The sequence below is a fragment of the Symsagittifera roscoffensis genome, chromosome 4, assembly GCF_963678635.1.
Source record: "Symsagittifera roscoffensis chromosome 4, txSymRosc1.1, whole genome shotgun sequence".
Classification (NCBI taxonomy): Eukaryota; Metazoa; Xenacoelomorpha; order Acoela; family Convolutidae; genus Symsagittifera; species Symsagittifera roscoffensis.
Genome location: NC_087065.1, coordinates 33,600,475 through 33,621,989, shown reverse-complemented (window position 1 = coordinate 33,621,989; position 21,515 = coordinate 33,600,475). Strand labels below are relative to the sequence as shown.

Here is a 21,515-nt window from a genome sequence, read left to right as displayed (position 1 = left end):
CGAGTATAAGCCCGAGTGAAGAACAATCGGGTTCGAAGGCCAAGAAGAGCTGGAAGCCTTTGTACGATGAGCGCATGGCGTCACTACGGACTGAAGGTTTATCTTCCAGTTATGACTACCCGGAGATAACCCATCCGGATGTGAACTTCACACCGTGCCCAAGGAACGACATGAGCAGGAAGGCGTCGTCCGCCTCGCCGACCAGGCCCATGACAGATGGGATAACGATGGGAGCGTCATCAACGTTCGACAGATTGATGACGTCGATGAGCAAGCAAAAAGGCAGTGCGTCATCAAGCACCAGGCTGCAACCGCAGTTGACCTCATCTTCTTTGGGACTAACCCCGTCATTTAGGGCCACTGGCGACATAAGTGACATGTTCGCTGGCGTAATGAATGGTCTGGATGAACTGAGACGGGACATGACTAAGAGAATAGATCAGATTGACGAGAGAGCTCACCAGGGTCGAGAGAATCTGAGAGATGAACTAACGCACGCGAAGTCGCAGGCGAGGGTTGATCAGGCTCAATTGATTCGCAACACCGATCAATGCCTGGCGGAGAGCCTGGCACGGGCAAACAAGGAGTCACAGGAAAGAGAGGCTAGGATGACGAGAGAGATCGAGCGATTGTTTAACGATCATGATAGTACCTACGCCCACACGATGACTAGCCTGGAGAAAAGGTTAGATGCCAAGTCTGACTTAATGGTGCGGAAGCTTGACGCGATCCTGAAATGGAGCAATTGTCAGTAAAGGGACTGCTAGACACGGGAGCAGTGGTTAGTGTCATGCCAGTCAAAACTTGGACCGACATGGGTTTCGAAAGGTCGGATCTCATACCGACAAACATCAGGTTGGCAGCTGCCAATGAGGGAGCAATCTATGTGACTGGACGAACCCCGATCATTTCACTGCAGCTCGGAGGAAGACATCTTTGGATGAGCTTCCTAGTAGTGGAGAGTTTGGACAAATCCGATCAGTTCATCTTAGGAAGGGATTTCGTGCGCAACTTTGATGTCACGATCGATCTCAATGACGGATTGATTAGGATCAAGGATCCTGAGAGAAAGTATGAAAAGAGACCTCTTAATAAGATCTTAATTAACCAGGCCAAGGTGCCGATTTTTCTGGATCGAAAAGTTAGATTAAAACCAAACCAAGCCGTAGTAGCGACGTTTAGGATGAGGAACTTGAATGAACTCAGCAATGACAGACAGGTGGGTCTGGTACCAAATCCAAACAGTAAAAGCTCGGCTATTTTAGGAAGAAGCTTCTCACTCACTCAGAGTGGACTGTGTGTGAGTGTGTTATTGAACACAGAAGCAACAACAGTGACAATACAGAGGGGAAAGAAACTTGGCAATGCTTTGCCTCTGAACACAGACTTTCAGAGTGTGGAGAACTTGAAAAAGTTTGATGTAACTAAATGTCCATTGCATGCGAACCAAGAATGTATAATGAGGAGAGTGAATGAATTGAAATCTTCTAGGAAATTGTTTTCAATGAAGTCGGAAACAGATGATGGGCTGTCTAGTTGTTCCAACTTTCCTGAGAGGCCGACAGAAACAAAGTTAGCAGCGAATAAACCAGTCCTACCTGAGATAGAACATTTGAAGGGTAAAATATCAGACAAGGAACTAGATTCGCTCAGAGTGGTGCTAAGTCGGAACGCAGACGTTTTTTCGAAACATAAGGCCGACATAGGTTGCTGTAATTTTGTAGAACACGAGATTGAGATAGAAGAGGGCTCGGTGACTCATAGGGAAGGGGCGAGAAGAATGACCCCTCACAAGTCAGAAGCGTGTAGGAAGGAAATCGAGATGTTAATGGAGTACGACATGATCGAGCCGTCGAAGTCCCCATGGGCTTGTGGCGTGGTCATGGCGAAAAAGAAAGGGGGACAACTCAGATTTTGTTGTGATTTCCGTTATCTGAACGCAGTGACTATAAAGGACGCATACCCGATTCCCCGCATCGATGAGAGCCTATCCAAGCTGGGAGACGCGAAGTTCTTCACGACGTTGGATTTATGCTCTGCGTTCTGGCAAGTGTCACTCAGAAAGCAAGACCGAGAGAAAACAGGCTTCGCGTGCGAGCTGGGATTGTTCCAGTGGAAACGGATGCCGTTCGGATTGTGCAACGCGACGGCCACATTCCAGCGACTGATGGCCCAGGCACTCACGAGCGTCACTAAGAAATACGGGAATCTCATCATGTGTTATGTCGATGATGTCGTGATTGCAACACCAACCTTAGAAGACCACATAGAGAGGTTGGAGGAGGTGTTTTCTTGCATGAAGCAGGCGGGTCTGAAATGTAAACCCTCTAAGTGTGAAATCCTCAGAGATTCCATAAAGTATCTGGGCCGCCTGGTGGACAAACTTGGAGTGAGACCAGTTCCTGAAGCCGTTGAAGCGGTGCTGACCTAGAAGGCACCTAAAACAGATACACAGCTGATGAGTTTTTTGGGATTCGCTAATTATTTTCGAGAGTTCATCAAGGGGTATGCTGACAAAATATACCCCATGCAGCGGTTGATGAGAAACAAGGGCAAAAAGTTCACTTGGACTGATGAGGCACAAGTTTCATTTGAGAACATCAAACGTGAACTTTGCGAGGCACCGGTCCTCGGCATGCCAACAGAGAAGGGGATGTTCGTGCTGGACACGGATGCATCAGTGGTTGCGATATCGGGCATACTTCACCAGGAGCAGGAGTGGAACGGGAGAACGGTTCTTCGTCCGATAGCTTACGGGAGTAAAGTCCTGAGTGATACTGAGATGAAGTACGGCGCACCAAAAGCGGAGATGTTTGCGGTGATCACTTTCGTGGAAAAAACAGGGCCTACTTGGGGAGTGCTCCCTTCAAGTTACGTGTGGATAATCGTGCCCTTGCATGGCTGAAAACCTATTCGATGGAACAAAGTTATATTGGTCGTTGGATCGTGCGCCTGGATGGATACCACATGATCATAGAGCACCGTACCCGTGACAAGCACCAGAACGCAGATAGCCTCAGTAAAAAGACAGAATTTTATGAGCGCCTCGAGGAGAAGCAGGCTAACCAATCAGAAATCAAAGACGGGTTTTCATTTCTGGACAAGGAAACCTAAGACAAACTGGCACTTACTAGGTGGTTAGACAAGTCTGGGCATCCTATACCCGGACACCCTGACCTTCCAGTGGAAACGGCCGCGGAGATAAAGCTTTTAGCCAGAGGCGAGCCCGTACCGTTGGATCTGCTAGTCCGATCCAATTTGGTACAGCAAGAACTTACCAGGCAGGGTATAAACAGCATGGCTCTATTGAACAGGACGGTGAACGTGGCGCCGGACGTCATGGGAAAGCTCCGTGACTTGTTGGACAGGGAAGTGTATAGGCATGATCGTGAGTGGATGGAGACCATGCAGCGGTTGACTGTCACCGAGAGAACAGAGAAGAGGCCAATGTCCATTCGCAGCCGAGGCGTTGAACGGGATTGCATGTCGATAGTCAACCAGCTGGTGAGCTCGATGCCGAAGGAGGTCTTGTTGAGAACTTTGTTCACTGAATATGGGACACTGAATCAGACCCAAGCCACTGAGGAAGTCAGGATCAAGTCGAAATCTAGCTTCGCTAGGAGAGTGCATTTCACGGATGCAAAAGAAGAATACGAGCCGAGCCCAGATTGTTCGTCCGGGGACGAGACAATGTCCGGGGAGTCTGATACCTTCGAGCCAGTCAAGGACGACTTGTCTGAGGAGTCAGACACCTTTGAGCCCGTGCAGGTCGACTTTTCCGGAGAGAGGTTGACGAGACCACCTAGGGGCAAAATTTTGTCCGGGGAGTCGGGTTCAAAGCGACCAATGGACAGAGTTTTGTCCGGGGAGTCGAGAAACATCTGAGACAACTTGGAATATGATGTTGGGGAATCAGTCAACTCAAGTGTTGACTCAAGGCCCCAGTCCTGGGACAACACATCTGAAACAACTTCCAATTCCGATATGTCAGAGATCGCAATCCACTCCTTATTGGTAGACTGGAGGCAGCGCGGGCTGGACTGAGAAACGCATCAGGATCCAGACAGGGACAGATACACCTCAGATGAGGAGGGCACTGTAGTAGATAATGCCGCAGACGAGCTCGAGCTGATAGCAGTTTTGAAACGCCCAACCAGATTGCTGCCACATGGTACGGTCGTCCGTACCAATCTGGAACCATCTGTGCAGGAAGCGACGCCTTTGAAAAAGATATGGTGTGTCAAGTTGATGGACGATGCTCATGCTCCGGAGATAATGAGTGGACAAATGAACGTGGTAAAGCCGTATTTGAAAGCCAGGTACAGGCTGTCGGATCTCCTAAGGGCTCAACGAAATGATAGAATGACGAGCAGTCTGAAGAGATGGATCGAGAATGGAGCACCTGACAAGGGAGACTTGGAAGAAGACAGCTACAAGATCTTGAAGCAATTCTACCTGAAGAGAAAAGACTTGTTGTACCTCAACAAGGACGGAATCGTAGCCTGTAAACGTAAAGAGGAGGACAAGGTCCTTTATAAATACAATTCAATAGTGTTATCACAGTTGTACCAGACCAAATTGCTCTTTCGCTCACATGATCAGATGGGCCATCAAGGCGTGGACAAAGTGTACAACAGGATACAGAAACGATTCGAATGGCCGGGATTGAAGAGGGCTTGTGAGAAGTGGATAGCCGCATGCCTGTCATATCAGCAGGCGAAGGATCCCAGGAAACTAAGGTTCCCCCTACAGTCAATTGAGTCGTCGGGATTCAACGAAGTGGTGCAAATTGATCATCAGAAAATCTGCATGACAGCAACGGGCTATAACCAGGTGCTGCTAATGATCGACCATTTTACGAAGTATGCGGAGGCAGCACCCTGCATGACAGCATCGGCGGAAGAAACATGCGATCATTTAAAAAATGTGTGGATAGCGAGGCATGGCTGTCCCATCACATTCCAATCGGACAATGGCAAAGCATTCGTGGGTGATCTCACGAAGGAGTTAATGAAAAGGTCGCAGGTAGCGCAGGCCCACTCGACCACTTATCACCCGCAAACGAATGGCCTAGTCGAGAGGCAAAAATGCACACTGGTATCCATGCTGAGAGTCTATTGCTCACGCTACATGGATGACTGGGACAAGCACTTGCCGCAAGTGATGGGTGCTTACAACAGCACGGAGCATTCCACCACGGGAATAAGTCCGCACATGATGCTAACGGGTCACGAAAAAGCGCTTCCGTTGACGTTTTTCTACCCTGAATATGAGGGGAAGAGAACAGCACCGCAAACGTACGTGCGGGATGTTATTAGAAGACAGCAGGACCTCAATGACTTATGCAGGAAGAACACGCAACAGGCGCAAATTAGACAAAAAAGTAGGTTTGATAAAATGACAGCCGATGCAAAAGCCTACTCAGTTGGCGACTACGTCTGGGTGTTCCAGGAAGTGGTTCCACTAAAAGGAACCAAGAAATTATTAAAGAAATGGCGTGGTCCATTTCAGATAACAGAGGTGCACCAAGGAGGTCGCTTTTATCGATTGAGCACTGGAAGAGCAGCTCATTACGAAAATATCAAACCACACAATGCCTCGTCAGAGGAATGGTGCATCCCAGCGGACATGCAAGAGGGAGACTATTTGATAGTGGATTCTGCTTGTGAGGTGAATGAAAGGGGTACTCGCGACAAAAACGATGGGAATGAGGTGGTGGACGATTGCGACCTACCACTGGATCTGGAGTTGACCGCGCGAGTAGAGGTGGACGATGAAACTCTACCTTATGCCGAGGAAGACTGGGACTGCCCGGAACAAATCGAAATTGACAAAGGAATACAGCCTGACTTTCCTCTCACCATGGAAACACGCCAGAGCAAGAGAGGAAAAAACAAGAAGAAGTACAATCCGTACGGCGAGGATTTCGTCGTAGACAGGATAGTTGTAAGTGATATCATGGACTCGCTAGTAGGACTGGACTAGGTGGCGGTGCTAGAAGAAATCGACTTGGTGAATGACATGGATCAGGATTGGATCGACGATCGATCAGAACCGGAAGTGGAGTTCGAACCAGAAGCGGAACAGACTCATGAGCAAGAACTAACGAACTTGCGGGTGCTCGAATGGCTCCATGATCTGCCGAATGATCCAAAAGAGACGATCCTGACGATTCAGGACGTCGATAAAGACGGCATCAAATACGTCAGTCATGACAATACCGAGTCCAACTGGGTCGCCCCAGATGGTCCTCTACGTGTTCCACAATCCAACCTCGATCTCCTAGATTTTGGGCGATCGACGGGGACGTCGTGGATATTTTTGTCCGGGAAGTGGGGGTAGGACTCACCCACACCGAAAATCTGATAATAAAAAAATTGAAATCGGCAAGAGAAACCGGAGAACTAGAGACAGAGGGCGAGAATGCTAAAAACCACCTTTTGGACGAGTTTTTGAATCGTGTTTTGACCTACCGAACCATTATTCAAACAATATCGTCATAACGGACAGCGATTTCATACTCACGGAACGCACGTGCGCTATAGCGATAACCGCGGACGTAAGCTTCAAAACAGCACTAGCGGCTGATTTCAAAAGAGAGTATAAGAACATCGAATTTTTATGGAAACAGAGGCCTGGTGTGGGAGGGATGATAGCGCTGCCCCCTGTTGCATCAGAGATACCAGGGAAATATTTGTGTTTCCTGGTTACCAAGGCCACTGATAGGCAACACGTAGATCCAGAGAGCTTGGTATTGGCCTTGACTCGACTTAGGGATTTTTTGGTTGAGAGAGGAGTGACCTCTCTCGCGTTACCAGTATATGATCCCAATAGGGGAAAGCTACATCCGAGAGAGTTGTACGCACTTGTACATGTGATATTTTCAGAAACTGACATAGAGGTTTACTTACATAAAAAATACTATCTGAGCATATGCTAGGAATTGCATTCGGCGATGAGTGGTTTTTATTAAGTTACTTGATAAGAATAAGTGTCAAGTTTTAGATTAGGATTAGGTTTTAGGTACAATAATAGGGATTAGGTTTTTATGTGATAATATAGATGTGTGATGTTTATGTGTTTATGTGTTATATTATTGTTATGATATGTTTTATGTTTTGTGTCATAAAAGACCTAGAGTACTCCAGGTCATCAAGGTGACAGCGCTCATTTGTGCTACCCTGACACAGATACAGGTGGACGATGACGATCCACCTTGATGCTAATTTTTTAAATCAGAATTGAGAAGCGAATTTCAATGAAGAGTTTTAAAGAATTGAAGGATGTTTTATCCAAAAATGATGGTTTTAAGTCGTGACTTGTTTTTTAGATCTTGATTGATCGGAAATTGTTTATTGAATTAATTGAATCGAACGAACCAGGAAGAAACTACACGACAGCAAGAATCAACACGATAAGAAATGAGTCACACGAACGAACTAATGGAATTCCTCTCAGCGAGTCTAGGAGCCACTCTAGACGAGATCAATCAGCGGCTGATTGATTGTGATTTTACACGAGAAGACCCGGGGCTGGCGATGTTTGTGGTCGCGCTCCTCAATGCATTAGGACGAGAGGGTCGAGGGAATTGCCCTACAGAAGTCGTGTTGATGTTGGCCTTCGGTGAGTCCGGGACCGCCGAGAGAGGTCGAAACCGACTGATGAGATGGCGGTGTGGAGAAATGTCTGGCCACGACTTGGCTCGTGAGCCAGGACTAGGTGAACAGAGGGACCACCGGCTAGGTGAGATGCCCTTACCGGTCCAACCTGCGCAGCCGCTCATCGCAGCGAAGAGACAACGTGATGGGCCAGGCCCGTCACATTCGGTCGACTCTCCAACAGCTGCTCCTCCCTCGAAGAGAGTGAGTGTGAGTGAAATAGAGATCCAGACGTCGGAGACGGTTGAGACGCTGGAGAAGAAGGAGAGAGATCAGAGCGAGCTGTGTGCCAAACTCCAGGAGTATAGGGCGATAGCTCGAGAAAGAGACGAATGGAAGAAGAAATATGAAGATCTGCAGGTGGCCTACAAGGAGGATGAAATAAAGCACCTGAGGGAGCTGTATATGGCAAAGGTGAGCCAAGTGTCACAGGAAGTTCTGGCGACAATGAAATCCTCGGAGGGATCCAGCGACACATGCCCCAAGACAAGAGTACAGGAGCTGTGTGCATCGAGAGGGCCCGAGGCTCCTCAGCAGACACAACAGTCTGCTTCCAGTCAGAGGAACACGATACCAGACCCTTCTGAAACCTATCTCGCTCCTCAGTTCCAAGAATCATTCAATCAAGTGGCCAGAGCAACAATGGATGAGATCAACCGAACCACTGGGCGGACATTGGGTAGGATCGTTCCTTCCCAACGTCGTGATCATTCATCCAATAGCTCGGAGCGAGCACCCCGCACGGTAGTGTCCTCGGGGACTGCGCGTGGCGGAACCTTTCAAAAGTCCCGCGTGGTAGACATTAGGAAGAATCTGATGGCACGTCACCAGTTCACGCAAGTGGCTGCGGAGCATCCTCGAGCCTGCCTGAATGACATGAGCTGGAACCCCGCTACGAGCGACCAGGTAATTCCCCCAGGGAGTCATCACTTGATCATAGGAGACAGTTTGGTGAGGGATCTGAATGAGATCTTCGTCTATGGTCAGACTACCACTCTGTCCTTTGGAGGAGCCTCAGTGGCTCAGGTCATCAAGATGATGGAATTCCAGAGCGAGGATCACCTGGATACGCTGGTGATAATGCTGGGAACCAACGACGTCTCGAGAGCCCCAGTGACTCCGGAGAGCAAGTGGGAGCCTCTATTGGTATGCCTCCTGAATGAACTAAAGGAGAAGTACAGGCCCAGGCTTGTGGTGTTGTGCACGATACCACAAAACCCGCTGGTGGGCACCACAGTGGCAGATTTCCTGAATGGCAACGTGACACGGTGGAACGAAATGATCCGTAATCTGATGAGAAACAACCCTGGCGAGCTGCGACTTCTGGATCTCGAAAACATGCTGTGCATGATTGATCACATCGCGCTTACCAGAGATGGAATACATTTCAACACCCAACGAGGGAGACACTGGGTCAATGATGTATTTCAGACGCAGTTGAGGGAAGTGGAGCAGGAGTCGAGGGCTACCAGTTCTCTGGCTCGGACCAGCTTGACCGGAGGAAGTAGAATAAGGGCAAGCGTGCCCGAATCCCTCGTCAACCGCCTAGGGCCCTTGGCAATGGAGACGGCTACAGCTACACCCATCGCTCCGAGCTCAAACGTAAGAGAGAGGCTAGGGACTGCTTCTCCTCCCAGAACACAACCGCTTGAAAGCCGAATCGGGAGATCAGTGGATCAGAACAGGAATAACTCCCAGACCGTGTCTTGGAAGAACGATCTGCCCGCCACGGCGAACCCTGCTTCAGCAGCAGGACCGTCTACGAGCGCCGTGCCAGCGGAGGGAGTTGAACCAGGCAGTGTGCTGCTTTGGAACCGATCAGACCCTAGTCATTGGGGACAGTACAAGACGGACATGTCCACGAAGTTGAACATGAATACCCTGACGTGTCGGGAGGACGCAATGAAAATGATTGGCGGAGAAAGTCCCACAGTGTCGCGACTATATCGGATACCGGGCGTGGATTGGCTGCTAGCAGAGCAGGAGCAGTTCAGCTCCACGACTACGCTCCGGCACGCAGACTTGAATGGGTCGCCTCAGGACAATACCTTTGGACCTTTGAATACCCGGTCTCTTACGGACGTCCGACAGAGAGCCAGGGAACTGACGCCACCTGCTCGCAAGGGCAAGTTTCAGGCAGATAACAAGCCTAATAACAAACATCACAAGATATACAGGCAGTTTGCTAAACCACCCGGTCAGACGCCTGGCGAGTATTCGAGGGACTACCCCCGAACGACCACGGTGGATGGAGATGACAAGAAATATGGGAAACTGAAGGCCCCAGTGGGCGACGGCCTGTTTGGCGCTTATGATCCCTTAGATATGAAAGCTGCCAAGTATCTGATTGTGGCCGGTTCCGAATATCTCTACACGCTTTGTTCTCTCTTTTGACCCGACGTGATTTTCTTGACGGCACCTAAATTGGACTGGGGACAGGCAATAGGCATGATGATAAGTGTACGAATGGTGATAAGTGTGGTCAGCATGGAGCCGCAGGTGATAGTGGTTGCAGGCTCAAATGATCATCTGCAAAGCAGGGGCTTGTTGATACGTCTGACGAATGGGTCGATCCCGAGCAACGAGGTCATAGGGGAGGCGATAATGACATTGCTCTCGGCGATGGCTGAGGTAGAAATAGCAGCAAAACAACGTTTCACCCAAAATGTAGTGAAGGTGGTCTTTGTGTTGTCACCCGGGTACGCTGCATTGCCAGAACCCCTTCAGTTTGTGTACACGATGGTCACAACGATAGCAGAGGGACGGTTCAACGTGATAATTCCTGCCCCGAACAGAGTGGTAGACCCAGACAATTATTACCCATCCCGATCTGAGCTTCCGGCCGTTTGGGCTGACATTTCCAATGCTCAAAGATTGTAGCACAACTCGGTTGGTGCTAGATGAGGATTCTGGGGTTGGAGCTGTCCAACTTTGCCAGATTGCTGAAGTTAAGACCAGGGGTAGATGACGATCATCTGTTAGTACAACAGGTGGCTGATGATCTCTGGTTCAGACAGATGGATCATGCAGAGAATGAGCAGGGAAGTACAGTCAGGAAAAACATGACGTCAGCGGAAGAAGATCCCATGGCAATGGCTTTGTGCACAAAGCCGCACAACAACGTAGCGTTGTACTTGTCACCAAGGCTGTGCACCTTGGGTGAGGACGCATTCGAGCATGCGCCGGCAGTGATCAAAGAGATACACGTGTATCTGAAGAACTTGTTTGATGCCCGGGAGTTAGCTGGGGGCATGATGATGAAATTGATGCAGGACGTAAACACGATGTCGCTGGACAAGTTCCAAGCTGACGTGCTAGCCACGAGGGCACAGTATAAACGATCGGATGCCATCTTGGGTGGAATGGGAGTGGGATGGACGCCATCCTTCCTGTCGACGTGCTATCCGAGGGCATCTCGGAACCTGATCGCGAGTTTCGTCAAGGACATCAGGAAGTTGTCGATTGGCCTGATATTAGCCCTATACGTGACATCTGGTCATGAAAATTTCGTGAAGGGACGGGCGAAGCTCTTCACCCAAGCGTTGGCAGATTTGAGATTGGATGGACTCCTGACTCTGATTGCCATGACCTACGGTCGACTGGGTGATTTGCTTGTGCTGTTGCGTTACCCTGAACAACTCCAGGGAACAAGTCGTGAGTTCAACACGCAGTTGGAAACCGCCTCGCTCAGGAAGATGAAAGACTGGAGGACTCTCCTGCTCCAATATCTCTTGCAACAGAACAGAGCGTCACGGGAGAAGATAAGGTGGCGACGGATGCCGGTGAGTGTAAGCAGTATTGTGGCATGCCATTGCTGACAAATTTGGCTGTCATGATGCGGATCGATCTGTTGGCTTTGATTCACGGACTGCGGGAATTCGTCACGGTGGTGTATGGACCGGTGATGTCTTTCGCGTTTCCGGACGTGCAAGTCAAGGCATACAGGAATTCTGTGTTGTATGTCAACCTGGTCTCAGTCGTGGACTGTTCCGTGCTGAATTGGGTAGAGCAGAGGGAGTTGAGAGGGCTGGCCAGCGACGATAGGCTGTTCGGATGGATTTCAACAACCACTTCAAGTGCCGAATGGGCCGTGAGGACCTTTCCCACATCCAGTTTAACCCAAAGCTTTGGAATCTGAGACCAGTAGTGAAAGATACAGGAACGGCAATGAGAGTCCCACTCTTGCCTGAAGCCTATGCACACGCGAAAGAGAACCAGCAAGCGTGGCTTTCCGGGTCCAGGCCGCTGCCAGACCAATGCCCTCGATATCCACCGATAAGGAGGATGTTGTTGGGAGTCACATCTCCCGTCATTGCCCCTCGAATCGGAGCAGCTCGTGATGCAGAGAAGAGAATGCTGAAGTGGAGTGAAGGGATGGAGCCGCGCTTCATCAGCTGGAATGTTGCAGCCGCGCACACGTTTGACTTCTCATTTCCTGATGCTTGGAGTAGGAAAAAGATCAAGGCACTACCTTCCAGGAGACCAGAGGTCTCGGCTGAAATGTGGAACGAAGTGTATACTCCCACAGATGACTTATCAAGACTGAAGTGGTCGGGAGAAGTGAAAGTAGTGATGCTGGAAGTGGCAAAGGAGAGCAGAGGAGGCTCATACATAACGATAGAGGACCTGGCACCACATGGCGAGGAGTCCGTAGAATTCCTGGTGAACGATGAATTGTTTTATCACGCAGGAGACATGACCGTACCGGCTCGGCCGGACTCGAGCATAGACACACGACAAGGCCCTTCAGGACCCAAGCCCAAACCTGATGCAGATGACGATGAATTGATGGATCAGGACGATAACGATAACGACATCGAGGGAAAGACGGGAAAACCGGGTGAGACGGATCTAGGAGCGTTGGAGAGAATATCGGTTCAATGAAGACGACGATGGGGAAGTCGATGGGAGTCTATTGCTAATGACGCCATCGTCTTTCATGTCCCCTACAAAGGAGGCGTCGGCCGACTTATCCCCGATGGACCCAATAAGCCAGGCGAGAGAGTGCCGAAGCAGGGATCCGCAAAGATTGCTCCATGAGTCACCGAGGAGGAGAAAAATCGAAGAATCAATGAGGGTATCCTTCCTGAGTACGCTACCGGAAGAGGAATGGGAGAGATATCAAAGTGAATTAGAAGGCAAGACAGGGGCAACCTGGAGCCGAGTGAACTTCATGGAAAGGTCATGGGACGTGATACGACGATATGGGACTCAGTCCATAATGAAGCAGGGATTGAACCAACCCATCATACGTGAGGTCCTGGAGCAAATAGTGAACCATATGGAGTCGGATGTTCTGACCGAGTCAGTTACAGAAAACAGTGCCGATGATCAGCAGGTCACAAAGAAATTACATGTTAGACGAGCCAGAAAGGGGCTGAAGCGACTAAAAGGGAAGACAGGAAGTCGAGCCGTGAACCCGAGAGTGGTGAAGTCGAAAGCCAGCGCAGTGGTGGCCTCTCTGACGAGCGCAGGTCGTTCAGGCGAGAGCGGGCAAGGAGATGGTGCGATACTGACCGGGGGAGAATTAGAGAATCGGATACCCCCTATGCTCTTGGCAGGTCTGACCACGACAGCCATGAAATCAAAGAAGACAGTACGAACCCTGGCAGACACTAAGTTAGAGATGGTGATCATCAGTCAATGTGGATCTGGAGGACTTGAAGATTACAGGGCCTCGCGAACCAACATGGCCAAGTTGAAACTGGAAGGACAACTCGACGTGGTCGAGTACAGTCGAGTCACTGTGCCGGAATCGGTCCTCATGGGAGATCCAGCAGGGGGTTATGTGGAGATGTTGAAAGCGAGGAACTCCGCGAGAGGGCACCTGATGGCTTGGAGCGAGAAGCGAGCCATGCAGGAATATCTGAAAGAGCTTACGGAGAATTCTAACTTAAATCGGAAAGAGTACGGCACGGTGATGTCCTCTGGAGCGAACGAAATCGGATTGGAAAAACTACTAGAAATTTCTTGGAGGGCGGCCCTCTAGAGATACTTCGACGAGACGATGCATGCACCTGCGACGGTGGCAGCGTACCTGGCTCATCCGTGCACGAGAACTGATCTGCAAGTACGGTTGGCTTGGCGCTTGATGGGCATCAAGAAGGCGGAATATGAAGCCAGTAATGATTCGAAAACAAGGGAACTGGAGCTAGAGTTGATGGAAGCTCTGCAAGCTTTGAATTCAAAAGACGATTCTGCGATAGCATCGGCTAAGCGTAAGGATGCCTTTTGCTTTGTCAGGTTCGTGGTGGATCGTATCCCCACTCCTGTTTTGGGAGAATGCATAAAAATCTTTCGGCAAAAGGGAGTTGATTGCGAAAGAAACTTCCTTAGGGCACTCCTGGAACTATATCCGGATATGCCATTGACTGTACCAAATAGGGAGTCGAATGACATGGAGAGCTATCGCAAGTTGGAAGAAGTGAGAAGATATTCCAACAAAAAATTGAAAGTGAACAGCGAGTTGATTGAAGCAGTCAGGGGACAAAAAAACTTTGCAACACTAGGGAAACTGAAGTCGTTCCAATATGTGTCTGGCATACCGGGGATGGCGTATAATCCCTTCGTGAATGAAGAAGCCAGGGAAGCGTACTTCGACTATGAGCAAGTCATAGTACTCAATTTCTGGGTTGAACGGATTAAAGAAACTGGAATGCTGATGGTGGAACAACCCAAGCTGGGATTTATCTTAAAAGAACGAGTGGTCGAACCCTCGGTTCCCGAGCTAAAGGGGCAAGTGAGTTTTGATTGTGGTTCTTGGGACGGTCCCTTGAAAACCAGTCTAGTAACGATGTGGGAACTCATGAAGCCTTCTTGGTGTCCTCATCCTAACGCCGGTTTAATCTGGGACATAACGGCGGATATCACGTTAGACCTGGATGATGACGCGAGTCTACATGATCTGGCCATGATACACCATCTGCTGGCCATGAGGTTGACGAAGCGGAAGAGCAACCCATCCACGGAGCTATCCGAGGAAAGTCCATCGAGCAATTGGTTGAAGCAAGGCACGTGCTTGGCTCAACATAGTGGGATGGAAGGACATGTTTGTAACTTGGGGCACTGCCTGATTACGCTGAGCGAGCAGCATCGACAACTAGCACGATTGTACGGAAAATTGAGCATGTCGGATAAGAGTGGCATGGAGTTGGTCGCGGACTGTCATGGGGTGACGGATGTAAACTTGACCACAGCCTTGGTATTTTGTAGCATGACGAGTTCGATAGAATCGCTTGAGCGCCTGGAGCGTGCCCATGAGCTAGTGACGTCCCTCAGCGTGGAAGTATTCTCTGGAGCATTGCAGACAGAGCAGAAGATCGGAGGCTGGCGAGAAGCTCTGGAGAACGAAATGAATCTGAAGGATAGTGAAGCCTATCATAAACTTACTGGTTCAAAATGTCTGGTGGGTTCAAGCTCCGCGCCATATTGCTAAAATAGGTATCCTACGCACATAGTGGTGACGGGTGCGAGGACGCAACAGGTGTTGATTGACCAACTTTTCTCTGTGCCAAAGTGCGTGAGGTTGGCCAGAATGTCGGAGAGGTCATATGATTTGTTGGCGAAGATCTTTCGGGCAGTCCCGAAGATATCTGAAGGCGAGTTGCAAGACGTAGTGGGTGAAGAGTTCCTGAGATTGAACGAAGGTAATGTGAGTGAGTTCCAGAAGCAGAAAGAAAAGAAGAGAAGGAGAAAAAACTTGATTGTCTTTGTGTGTTAAAACTTAAACCAATCAACCAAGTTTGATTATTGAACTTTTTAATTTTTTTGTTTTGATTTAGTTTGGTCAAACCAGACTTTGAAAATTGTTACAATTGTTAAAATTGTTGAAAGAGAATTTTAGTTATACTACTTATGTATATATATATATATAGAACATAGGTGAGTATATTTACCTATTTAAACATGACTGAAGTTTTTAACCTGTGTAAGACACAATTTCACTGTGTGGCGACATGGTAAGTTTGAGTAAACTCGCTCGAGAGGGTGAATAACTCAATAACTTTCCTAGCCACAGAGTTTTTTAGTTTTAATATTGAAAGGACTGCATAAATAACTGATTATACTTGGTGAGTGACGTTAAGTTAATTTTAACGGGTGCGTGGCCGTGCCACGTCCCATTTTTTAATCACAAAGAGCGAAAAGAAGTTTTATGGCAAGACGACGGAAGTAGTCAGAAAAGAAATTTTATCTAGGACACTCCTCATGGTGCAAATTTTGTGAAAATGTTGAAAGGCAGTGAGATGTAGTACGATGCCATTTGTGAACACGTAGTGAGTTGAGGTGGAGTAGATAAATTTCATTTTCTTATGCGATTTGTAAGATTGATTATAGAGAACTGGAACACTACTTGACGATAACCCGGTGTTATGCGATCAATAGGGACATTGATGGGGACTTGTCCGGGGAGTATGTGCCATTCGGCCAGATAGGCACATCGCGACCTTCCGGCGGGACAGAAAAAAAACGATTAAAGGCCTTAGTAACGAAAAAGTATTGCGAAGGAGGGTAGGAATATACTAGAATTTTTATTTTTAAAATTTCGATTGAAGATTGAATATTTCTGAGAAATAGAAAAAGACGGCCATTTGGACGAAAAAGGACAAAAAAACAGAACAACGACAAATATTGTGGAAAACGGTCGCACAGGAGACGAGAAATACGAAGCCTCTTATCGTGGCAACAACACACGATAAGACTCTTAGCAGTGGAAATTGGTGGAGAAGGAAGCTTCGGTGGGGAAGCAATATTCCACGGAACCCTCCCGTGCCACAAATTGGGAGAGATAACAGCGTTATCTCAGGAAGATTACGGGAGCGGAGGCTTGGTCCCCCAGAGACTGTTTTATGTGAAGGGACTATATAAGACTGACTTTGTAGCTACTTGGATGTCGTAGAACTTTGAATTAACACCGGTATAATTTGATATTTTAGAGTATGAGTAGCTAGAAAAAGGAAAGGGTCAATCCATCTCCAATGGATTTAATATAGAACTGTCACACATAAACATATTAAAATAGGTTGTTCGAGCCGTGTTTTTAATGGCAATCACGTAGTCTGAGGATCCGAGACTCAGCTATGTGGTTGTGTTCGCATGTAAACGAAAGATGATCAAAAGTCGTTTGACTGATGGCCTAAAAAAAGATAACTTTTTACTTAGCCCTAAACAGACCAGAAAATCAACTGGCAAGGTCGAGACGGTGAAAAACGAGTAGAATTAGGGTAACTGATGCCTGCCAGTCGTTAATAGGTACTTTTTCTACGCTCCGCCGCTGTGTAGTATTTGGGCGAATGTTACATTGCAAAAACAAATACTACTAAAAGACTTTTTTCCTTTTAAAGCTGGCAGAAATACAATTATGAGCATTAAGATTTAGAAGTTAAGCAGCGACAATTGATTCAAAAAAGGTACCTGAGTTTTCAGGGTTGATATATGATATCGATAAGTTTAAAAAGAGTTAACGGAGTGTTCTCTTTGCACTGGCGGGTTTCTCCTGGCGAAGGTCAATCCCATATTTTGCTGACACGATGTTGGCAATAGCAGTTGTCCGGATAAAATATGTCCCTCATGTTGAAGTTTTGCACACTTTCGGAACATCGAACAAAGTCCTGTGTGCAGCGCGACTGCCAGGTCTAGAAAAATAAAAATATAAATAATCCTAAACTTTAATATCGTAATTGTTTTGTAAGATGTTGAAGAATAAAACAAGATCCGAGTAGATCAGCCGATAGCAGATAGGTAAAAGTTTAATAGACGCAATAGATATTTTGTATTCATTTAATCCACAAATCCCCTTCATTGCTTTGCGTTGTACATTTTCTAGCTTTCGAAGAGAAGCAATGTTTGGATGCCAGTTGCTTGAGTTAAAAAGAAGAGTACTTTTGACTCATGATACATAGAGTTGAAGTTTTGTTATCATTGGAGTGTTATATGGGATGTTGCGTTTTAAACTGAAGAAGCAACGCACAGCTTTACCAGATTTAAGGTTAAGGTTTTCGGTCCAGGAGAGATTTGGTGTTACAAATAAGCCAAGATCTTTTATAGAAGGTACACGTTCAGTAACTAGACTGTTAAGAAAATACTCGTGTGGCCTGTTGCAAATAAGTTTTGTTTTATCTGGATGGTATATAAGACCATTTTCGACAGACCATTGCTAAACGTTATCAATATCCTTTTGAAATTTGATCGAAGATGAAATTGAAAGAAGTCTTAAATCATCAGCGAACAGATAGCAAATCGAAGAGAGAACTCGCTCTGGCATATCATTTATGAATATTGAAAAAAAAAATCGGGCCTAAAAAACTCCCATGCGGAACTCCACTAAGAACAGAGCACGGCGAAGAAAGGACATTGCTAATACGTACATGTTGCTGGCGATCAGAGATATATGAACTAATAAGAGGTACGAATTTCTTGTCGAAGCCAAATTTTTCTAGTTTAAAAAGTAATCTGTTTGGTGAAACACTGTCGAATGCTTTTTTAAAATCAAAGTATACACACCTAAAATCTGTACAAAATTTTTTCCATTACGAGCAAAATTCTTGGTAAGATTTTAATCCCGCGGTAGTTTTTGATATCTGCTTTAGATGCAGTGGCGTTATATTTGCTTTTTTCCAGGAAACGGGCTATGTAAGAGAGATAACTATTTGGGTGAACAAAATAAAAGCAAAGGGGGCGATAATACTCGCACCTGTTTTTAAAATAAAAGGAGGAATGTTGTCAGCAGCAGGACTACTACATTCAGGTAGCTTTAACAATAGTTCTTAAAAATAATTAGTGTTAAACGAAAGTTCGTCAAGATAAAAATCACAATTTCCGTCATTTGAGGCAGGGGTAAACTTAAACCACTCTTCCTGATAAACAGATGACAAAAACTCATTGAACAGTTCAGCTTTACCCTTGTCATCTGAGGTCTTGCCGTTGCCAGGGTAAACCTCGGGAGGTATAGGCGAAACCCCAGAGAATTGTTTCAGTAGTTTGAAAGAATCATTAGTGCTAAGAGCATTAAAAGTAGAAACAAGCGAAATTTTATCAAGTGCCTTAGATTGACTTATATCTTCCTGTACCGTGAGAATTTTGATAGACGTTTCTTCCCCAGTTCGACGCTTTTCGGTTTCAATTTGATTTGATATGTGCACAGAATGACTTGAAAAATAAAACGGGAGACTTTTACGTTTGTTTCGTTTACGCTGGGTTGAGGCTTGCACTGCCGAAGTTAGGAGGGATAACTAATTATTATAGAAATCAACGGAATTCATTAAATAGTAAGTCATCAAAAGGTATTCATCGGAACGCATGTATTCATTGAATATATATCTGGATTGAAACTAGATTTCGAAAAATAATCGATATCAGACTCGGCTATCATCGTTTTGTCGTGTGGTAAAGATATACGCATGATAATAGGATAATGGTCCGAACTGAATTTTTCGGATAAAACATCTGAAAGCATAATTGAGGCTCATTGCGTATAAAAAGTTCTAATAATTTCTGGTCTGATAAATTCTAATAAAGGACAAGAGTGGGGGATTCTACTAACTGAATTCCATTGAAGTGTGCAAAACAATCAAGAATATTTTTAGAATAATTAGACGCGCCGGGGTATGAAACCGGGCATACGTCAGAGAGATTAAAATTGCCGCAAACAACTATGCATTCTAAGGGATGTTTAGCTAGAAAATTATTTGTATACTCTAACAGACAAAGAGGAAAAAGTTAGAAGGAAGAGACAGGGGGTCATAAACATTAATGACTACAGTAATAGGGTCGCTGATAACCACACGCAGCGCAAGAGAAATCATAGATATGATATGTACTGTTAATAACAGTGACAAGGATTGAATTTTTGACCAGAATAGCTATACCCCCATGTTGACCTGGTTTGCGAGAGCATTGAAAGACAACAGTGTAACCACAAGATGGAAGATTGTTTGAATCATCGGAACCAAGCCATGTTTCGCAGAGACAAAGTAAATCAGGCAAATACATATTTAACAGCTTAATGCAATCTAACCGTTTGTTCAGGCTACTAATACTATGAATGTTCCACGAAATTATTGAAACAGAAGTATTTGACAGTCAAGTTTCGAGAGGAACCTACATATCATTGTGATACAGCTTTAAAATTCTGATTTTAAGTTCTTTCCGGGGAATATTTGTTTGTATCATGTCCCAACGTTTCTTTAGTAATCGCTTCTCAATGGTTTCTTAATCCTTAGTAAGCGATTTGCAAATAAATACAGGATAGGCGTGATTGCGTTGAAAATGTCCTTTCATCAAGCTTTTTCTGGCTGTCCATTTTTGAAAGTGACTAGTAGTGAGCGGGTTCTATGTGCAGTGGTGAGCGGGTTCTTAGTTGAACGGTCCAAGTCTTTTCACCAGGCTACTTTTGTGCCATTCGCCGATTGTTTCCAATATGGTTTCCAGATATTTCTCATCATGTTCCATCCTCTCAACCGAGGAGTGCTGACCAGGCTCTAGTTTTAACTCTGGTATACCGTTTAATTTATTTTCCAAATTGTTACTGCTAGAGAAATTAACAGATCTTGGCTCAGTTTTTGGATTGATAGGCATTGATTCAACGACAGCGTCGCCTTAAATGACTCGGTCATTGCCTTTTCTCTCATCCCCTTTTTCACAATGCAATATCGAGGTAATCCATCTCAACTATTAGCTGCAAAGGTTCGGCGAAAATCCGGGGCACGAATATTGTTAACAACAAGAACATTGAAAACATGCTTGCCATCTCTCAAAACTTCCTTTGCTCGTGAAAGAGATCCAAAGTGGTGTATAAGCTTACATGCAGTGGATGTAACTCCACATATGTCGGCCAGACAGTCCAACATTTAGCCACGAGGGTCGATGAACACCGCAAAGGGGACTCCCCAGTAGCGCAACACTTATTAGAATGTAATAAGGATGTAGGTGGTACTGCTGAGCTTAAGTCAGAGATTAAAGACCAAACAGCCAACACTCATAAGCTACTCACACTAGAGGCTTTGCATATTTGGAGGGAGAGGCCGAGGATCAACAAACGCGATGAATTCAGGAGCCGGGAATTACCACTAAATTTATAGTTTATGTATAACATGGCTAAAAGTTAAAAAAACTGACAAGTCAGAATCAAAAAAATTCCGAAATCGAAAATTTATAGCCATGAAAGAACAAAAAGCGAAAAAGAAACATCAGAAATTTACAGCAAAAAGTTATCATTGATAACGTAATTTATTATGTAATTACAGTTGATTAAATTTGATTGGTGAAAAACTTTTAAAGCAACTTTAGACATGTTTCTCATTTTTCAGATCTTTGATCGTTTTGTAAATATTGTAAAAACTTTAATCCTGATGATGCTCAAAATATGCGAAAACGTTTGAATTAACTTTTCAAGTTTCTTTTTGCCTTTTCAATGATCGCAGGATTTTTTCCGTGATTGTATTTATATTTTCTTCAACAGAGGGAAGTGAAGCTTTTTTATTGAAACAAATCAGGCAACGAAAGAGCAACAACTTAGCCTTTGTTATCTTGGTGTGAAGATCCACAGCACCCATCGTGAAACCAGCCGTCACAGATATCGCATTGAATTCAGTTCTCACCACCCCCTTTCTTGCACTTAAGACAATGATGTTGCCGGAGCTCTATCTCCCACAGATTCTTTACTTGTTTTCATTTTTATTCCAATCTAAAACTATTTAATAAGTTTATCATAACAATTAGGCTTTTGAAATTTTCGTTTTAGCAAGAATCTTGTCAAGAGAAGAGATAACGGATGCATGTTACTTATGTTTGAGTTTTTTAAGGGCGAGTTCGAGTACTGAGGAAAATACTCGATGAGTTTTCCGAGTCGAGTAATGGTTG

At 46.0% G+C, this 21,515-nt stretch overlaps 4 protein-coding genes across 6 annotated transcripts in view; 1 reads left to right on the top strand and 3 right to left on the bottom strand.

The window, feature by feature from the left end:
* LOC134845257 (eukaryotic peptide chain release factor subunit 1-like) overlaps positions 1-21,364 on the bottom strand; it is a 574,579-nt gene extending 553,215 nt beyond the window's left edge. The window contains exon 1 of one of the 3 annotated variants that reach the window (XM_063862196.1): positions 21,348-21,364. The gene's annotated coding sequence lies outside the window, so the exon portion shown is untranslated. The remainder of the gene's footprint in view (positions 1-21,347) is intronic. The other 2 variants (XM_063862197.1, XM_063862198.1) reach the window with 2 other exon arrangements.
* Positions 1-21,364, bottom strand: part of LOC134845258 (RNA 3'-terminal phosphate cyclase-like) — an 82,363-nt gene extending 60,999 nt beyond the window's left edge. The window contains exon 1 of the mRNA XM_063862199.1: positions 21,349-21,364. The gene's annotated coding sequence lies outside the window, so the exon portion shown is untranslated. The remainder of the gene's footprint in view (positions 1-21,348) is intronic.
* LOC134845252 (uncharacterized) overlaps positions 1-21,515 on the top strand; it is a 111,921-nt gene that overhangs the window by 49,116 nt on the left and 41,290 nt on the right. The gene's annotated exons all lie outside the window — the stretch shown is intronic.
* Positions 1-21,515, bottom strand: part of LOC134845262 (uncharacterized) — a 216,052-nt gene that overhangs the window by 191,703 nt on the left and 2,834 nt on the right. The window lies entirely within an intron of this gene.